The sequence below is a fragment of the Colobus angolensis genome, unplaced genomic scaffold (genome assembly GCF_000951035.1).
Source record: "Colobus angolensis palliatus isolate OR3802 unplaced genomic scaffold, Cang.pa_1.0 Scaffold14, whole genome shotgun sequence".
Lineage (NCBI taxonomy): Eukaryota > Metazoa > Chordata > Mammalia > Primates > Cercopithecidae > Colobus > Colobus angolensis.
The window spans coordinates 13,852,274-13,858,589 of NW_012114488.1; the positions used below are offsets into that span (position 1 = coordinate 13,852,274).

The 6,316-nt window shown below is 38.6% G+C and overlaps 1 protein-coding gene across 4 annotated transcripts in view; it reads left to right on the forward strand.

Moving 5' to 3' along the window:
- PARK2 (parkin RBR E3 ubiquitin protein ligase) overlaps positions 1-6,316 on the forward strand; it is a 1,410,476-nt gene that overhangs the window by 800 nt on the left and 1,403,360 nt on the right. The gene's annotated exons all lie outside the window — the stretch shown is intronic.

The following is a 6,316-nucleotide window of genomic DNA, read 5'->3' on the forward strand; positions in this document are numbered from 1 at the left end:
CGCCACCTCGCCTGGCTAGTTTTTTGTAGTTTTTAGTAGAGACGGGGTTTCACTGTGTTAGCCAGGATGGTCTCGATCTCCTGACCTTGTGATCCACCGTCTCAGCCTCCCAAAGTGCTAGGATTACAGGCTTGAGCCACCGTGCCCGGCCTATAGAATAAATTAATGTCTCTCATTGACAGGTGTTTTATGTCATGTTACTAAAGCTTTAAGTGTATTTGTATTCCAAAAATAGTGTGTATCTCCTTCTTGATATGTGGAACATGATGCTTAGGTTCTATTTATAGTTTCTTCTCTGTGTGGAGAGGACAATGTCATCAAAACTGTGGATACTGTGTCACCCGGAATAGTGCAGAGTAGAGTTTCTTCTTCATAGATATCTGCATAACTTATATACCTAGGCACATATTAAGACCATCTATGGACAGATGTGTGTATTTTTAAGAGTATTGATGGATTCTTTTTTTTTTTTTTTTTTTGGTAAAACGCAATGACCGAGGTGCAATTTTGTGAACAAAATTTAGTGGCATCAGAGTTGTTCATGAACACTTGATGTAAGATGAGCAGAGGTGCAAAGGTCCTCTTCCAGGGTTGTTGAACCAAAAACTACTTTAGGGGCTGTCCCTAAAAATTAATGCAAATGCACCATATGTTTAGAAGACAGTGCTATATGGGGTTTCATTATTGTGGAAGTTTCTCCAGGTTATGGATGGAGGGTTTAGTGAGCTTGTTTAGGGCTAATTCCTGAGGAGCGTCCCTTACAAAACACTTTTGATTGCAGTAAGTACGTTCGAAGTCAGATGTGGTTGTCCAGAAGAAAGGTGAGAGGTGGATTCATAAAATATATGATCTTTATGCACTGAAAACACTACATCTGTTTTTATTTATGAAGTTATTGTTAAAATGTAAACATTCTGCCCATCAGTGGGAGACTCAAGCCAGCTAACTGGCATTGTCTTTGTTTCTGTGGTAAAACAAGAATGTTGTCCAACCTTTCTTCCCTTTCTAGCATGGTCTGACTTGGTGAATGACTTGAAAGTTAACCAAATTACGAAAAAATTATAATTTTTTGAGTCTTCTTGAGCTCTTTTTAGGTGACATTTACGCAAGATTCACTTGTAAGCACAAGTCTGAACGGAATCAGAAAACCAAGTAGAAGAGATTTTCCAAAATCCGTGCTATCAGTAGTCTACAGGAAGAAAATAGCCTATACCTTATTTTGAAGACAGTTAAATACATTTTATTTTAATTTAACTTAATCTAGTGCACAGATAATTTTAAGAGAAACAAATTTATTGTAAAGCTATATGAAGACAGGCACTTAAGATCTGGGATTACAGGCATAAGCCACCACGCCCAGCCTCATTAGCCACATTTCAGTAAACATCTGAATGGCCAATTTGAGATTTGGGTGTGGTGAACAGTGCTAAAGGTAGGTGAAAGTGAAAACCATTAAAAGGAAGCCTTGGAGTGATGGGTTTTGTGTTTTTGTGACAAAACTTCAGAGCCAGGAAAGACATTATAGACTTTATCCAGTGATCAGTTGGAGATCAAAATGTAAATAGTATATATCTGGGATTTTCTGTTAAAGGTAAGAGTGCTTCTCAAAGCTTGCTCCTTTCAGGCCTATGCTTTCTCTGTTACACTCACCTTGTGGGATTTAGGAGGACGAGAGAGGCCTCAGGTTGAAATGGAGAATCTTTATTGAGTGCACTCAGGCCCAGCTGACTCACATGCAAAAGACTGGGCCCAGAATAAAGACAGTACTTGACTTCTATACGCACTTCACAAAAGGAGGTGAGCTAGCTTGAAGCAAACTTACAGTGGTGTCAAAGCAGGGATACAGAGGCAGGACAAAGACAGGATTGCACATGACCATTGCCAAGCAACCCAGATGTTCGTTATCTAGGTTTGCCTGGGCACAGGCTTATCCTATAACCTTCACTATGGTGCCCAGGCAGCTGTAGTTGAGGCCTACTCAGGCTTCTCATGACCTTCGTTGTACTTCTTAGATAAAACAGAATACTGGCAATCACTAGTTACAGAGAACAAGAGTCTATAAACTCATTCCATAAAACAAAGGAAAATTTGTTTTTCTTCTCCCTGTGTTGAGGGAGTGCTGGGAGAGTCTCCAGAGCACATTAGATAATATTATCAAGACTCTTCCTGGGTCTGGGCTGTGCCTATTGCTGCCTCTGGGACAAGTTAGCCTAAAACAGGAAAACTTATTTCTTTTTCTTTTTAATTTTATTTTTCTTTAATTTCCCACCCCAACCTTAATGCAAATAATATTCTGCCGGTTGGAGAAACGTAAAGATGGGTTTCCTGGTAGAAGAGGAGTAAACAGGACTGACTGGGACCTAACTGCTAATGGAATGTACCTTCCTTTTACTTTCTCAAAACTGAAGATTCCCTTCTTGGGATGAGGACTGTTTCATAAGTCCTTATATTTCCCACCTGGATTGCGATTGATATGTTGAATGCCCTGACCTGGGCAGCTATGGAAACATAATTTAATTGAAGTCGGTTAAAAATTGTGCCTTTGTGGAAGGTGTGGAGAAGGACTTCAAGATAATACAAAGCAGAATAGAAAAGCTTAAAAGAATTCAACGTAGAAAAGTGTCATTTTTGGTATCTCTATTAAAAATATATTTTGACTTTTTAAAAAATGATCAGTTCTTTGTGTTTAAAATGGAATGTTAGTGGTGATATTTGTGGTATGTTCTAAATGTTCTGTAGAACTGGATTTAGGTATTTGAGTAACAGCAGATATTAGAGTGCATGGTTATATATACACCAATGTTGTCAGTATTGAAATACACATTCAGTGTCTTATACTTTTAAGAAGATTTTCGATTGACAAAAACCATTCATTGGAATATAGTCTCTCCTATACCTTGTTTCACTTAGCATCTCTTTGAGAATTTACATATCTGCATGTACAGATTCACTCCACAGCAGTTCCTGTCTAGTGTTTTATAGGATACACTAATGAAAATATTTACCAAGAAGTAAGCACTCATCAGGTTTACAGACAACTGTTATCAGAAATGTTTGTGGACATATCTTTTTACTTGCACATGTAAGCATATATGTAAAATAAAAATCATATGACAATTTGAGTTAAAGAGTTTGTAGATTTAAAATTTTCCTAGGTATTTCAAAATTTTTCTAAAATAAGTTGCCCTATTTTACAAACCTATCTAAAGCCTCCACTAATACAACATGGTAGTAAAGAGCTGCCCTGCCCCTCTGGCCTGAAAATTACCAAAAGACGTCCTTCCCGAGACTGACTCAGCTTTCACTAGCAGAACACCTCCTGGATCTCCAGTCCCCACCTCTCTCTCACCCTAGGTGTAGTGCCTTTCAGTGTACAAGCTGCACAACTGTCCTTGGTGGCCCTGCCCTCCCTTTCAGTGTGTATAAGGGTGCCTATTTCCTCCCATGTGCCATGAAAGATTTTTTATTTTTGCCCTCTTGACAGATGAAGAACAGCATCTTTTAACTTTGCAAATTAATTTAGAAGAAAACTTCCCCTTCTCATCTTATAATGCGTTAGTTTCACAAAAGCAGATGCGGTGATTTCAGCACCTGCTATGTACCCTTAACTGCTCTAGGTGCCAGGGAAACGAGGGAACACAGCAGAAAAAGTCCCTTGCCATCAGGAATGTGCGTTCTGACTTCACCATTTGCCCATACGTCTGCATATTTGTTTTCAAGCTTGTGTGCAGTGAATTTTGAAGTCTCAATTTATATTTCTAGTTGAATATTCTGTGTACTGCTCTTTGCCCTGCCATTTTAATAAGTTGATGAAAACCAGCTCTATGCCTAAGTACCCCAAAGCTTCTGTTTATGATGAGGTAAAATTGTGTCAAAAATAGGCTCTAATAAAGTTTTGCATAGAAGATTTTATGTAATTATATAATAGTTTTTCCTTGGGTCCAAAGACTCTAAAATGACCCTTTGTCCTTTAGAATTTTGGCCCTATTTCTGAGGATGTTTTTGAAGTCTGCATTTTTTGAAACCTCATAGTTTCATTGCCTGAAAATGATACAATGAAAGTACTTTGTATTAAGATATGTAAATCCATTCCTACCTCCAAAGCGTCTTTGAAAAATACAGAAAAAAAGCGTTCTTTCTTCGAAATGCTTCATATTCCTGAAAGCAGTTTTAATGCAAAATACTTTATTCTGTTAGCTTTTAGTTCTTTGATCAATGAAAATTGCTTCTTACCTACTGTTTCTTCAGCCTTTAATTGTAGCCCAGTGCTTATTCAGTGTTTCTGTTTTCATTTGCATTTAATGAGCTCATTTAAAATGTTTCTTTGTAGTAATCTGAATGGTTTCTCTCCCTAAATTTTGTAACATTAAAGAAAGAGACTTATGTGACAGTCGGCTGATTTATGTTACAGCTTCCCTCCCTGGCTGATTTACTTCATCCTGTAGGATAGAATCTTGGTTCAAAGGAAATACAGTAGCAGGATTCTTTCCCCCAGTAATTTCCTAATTACCTAGGACTCTAACAGATTAACTCAAATGTCTGTTTTTCACCAAATAGAAACCTTTTTTCCTTGGACGAATAGGTATTTAAATTACGATTATTCAGTGTCATTTCTTTATACCCTGTGTATTAGGTGGTGCTGGGTAGGGGTGGGTACACACAGGTTGTATATGTCTATATATTGTCTGTGGGGAAGGTACATAGAAATGACCATTTCTTCCCAATGAGTTTGTGGCCTAGTTGGGCTGATTAGGCTTATATTGGTGGTATAGATTCCACCTTCACCACTGCAGCAGAACAGTAATTAGAAAGATGTATGTACGTATCAGCACACACATACGTGCCTGCAACATGTGATTTTTTATTTCTTTTGCTCATGTGATTCTCTTCGAATGCCCTTTCTTTCTGTTGTATGTCTGAAAACTACTGTTCATTATTTGAGATCCAATTCCAATGGCACCAACTTTATATGAAATTTTATGTGTCACCTTCTCACCCTCTTTTCAGTGTGGGGCAATTAACAGCTTCTTTACAGTCAGCCAAGATATTAGCAACTACCCTTCATCAGGTTCTTGTTCATAGTCTAGAAGGGGTACAGAAAAGTAAAGATTTACAAACCTGAAAGGTGGGTATCATGATACAGGTTTATACAAGGGAATACTGGAAAGCTCAGCCTATTGAGCTTGGAAGATCCAGCTGTTTCCCAGTGGAGCCGTTCCAGTTGTCCTGCAGGACAAGCAGGAATTAACTAGGTGAAGGAGGCCTTCTAGACAGGCATGGAGGGGAGAGAAGAGAATGGAATGAAAGGTATCTGGTGAGGCTGGCAGGCACACCAGATAAGCTTTGTCAAGGAGGTGGGTTTAAAGTTGGTGATAGGGAGGAGTCACTGAACCATTATCTATAGAAGAGCATTATGAACAGGTTGTCTTTTAGAAAGATGTCCGTGGCAGTAATAGAAAATTATGAAATAGAATGCTGTAGAAAATAGTTACATTAGTGTCAATAAGTCTAGATAAAGTGTTAATAGCTTTTATTAATAGAGGACAGTCTTCTGCTGAGAATGATGGGGTAATTGTGTGGTAGGAGATGGCTTTTCTCAGGGTGGTGACATTGATTTGATACATCATTATATCATCTCGGATTAAGGGCCATACTTCTTTTTAAAAAGTTCTTATTTTTATAGAATAAATTTTTTTTTTTTTTTTTTTTAGACAGAGTCTCGCTCTGTCACCCAGGCTGGAGTGCTGTGGCCGGATCTCAGGTCACTGCAAGCTCCGCCTCCCGGGTTCCTGCCATTCTCCTGCCTCAGCCTCCCGAGTAGCTGGGACTACAGGTGCCGCCACCTCGCCTGGCTAGTTTTTTGTAGTTTTTAGTAGAGACGGGGTTTCACTGTGTTAGCCAGGATGGTCTCGATCTCCTGACCTTGTGATCCACCGTCTCAGCCTCCCAAAGTGCTAGGATTACAGGCTTGAGCCACCGTGCCCGGCCTATAGAATAAATTAATGTCTCTCATTGACAGGTGTTTTATGTCATGTTACTAAAGCTTTAAGTGTATTTGTATTCCAAAAATAGTGTGTATCTCCTTCTTGATATGTGGAACATGATGCTTAGGTTCTATTTATAGTTTCTTCTCTGTGTGGAGAGGACAATGTCATCAAAACTGTGGATACTGTGTCACCCGGAATAGTGCAGAGTAGAGTTTCTTCTTCATAGATATCTGCATAACTTATATACCTAGGCACATATTAAGACCATCTATGGACAGATGTGTGTATTTTTAAGAGTATTGATGGATTCTTTTTTTTTTTTTTTTTTT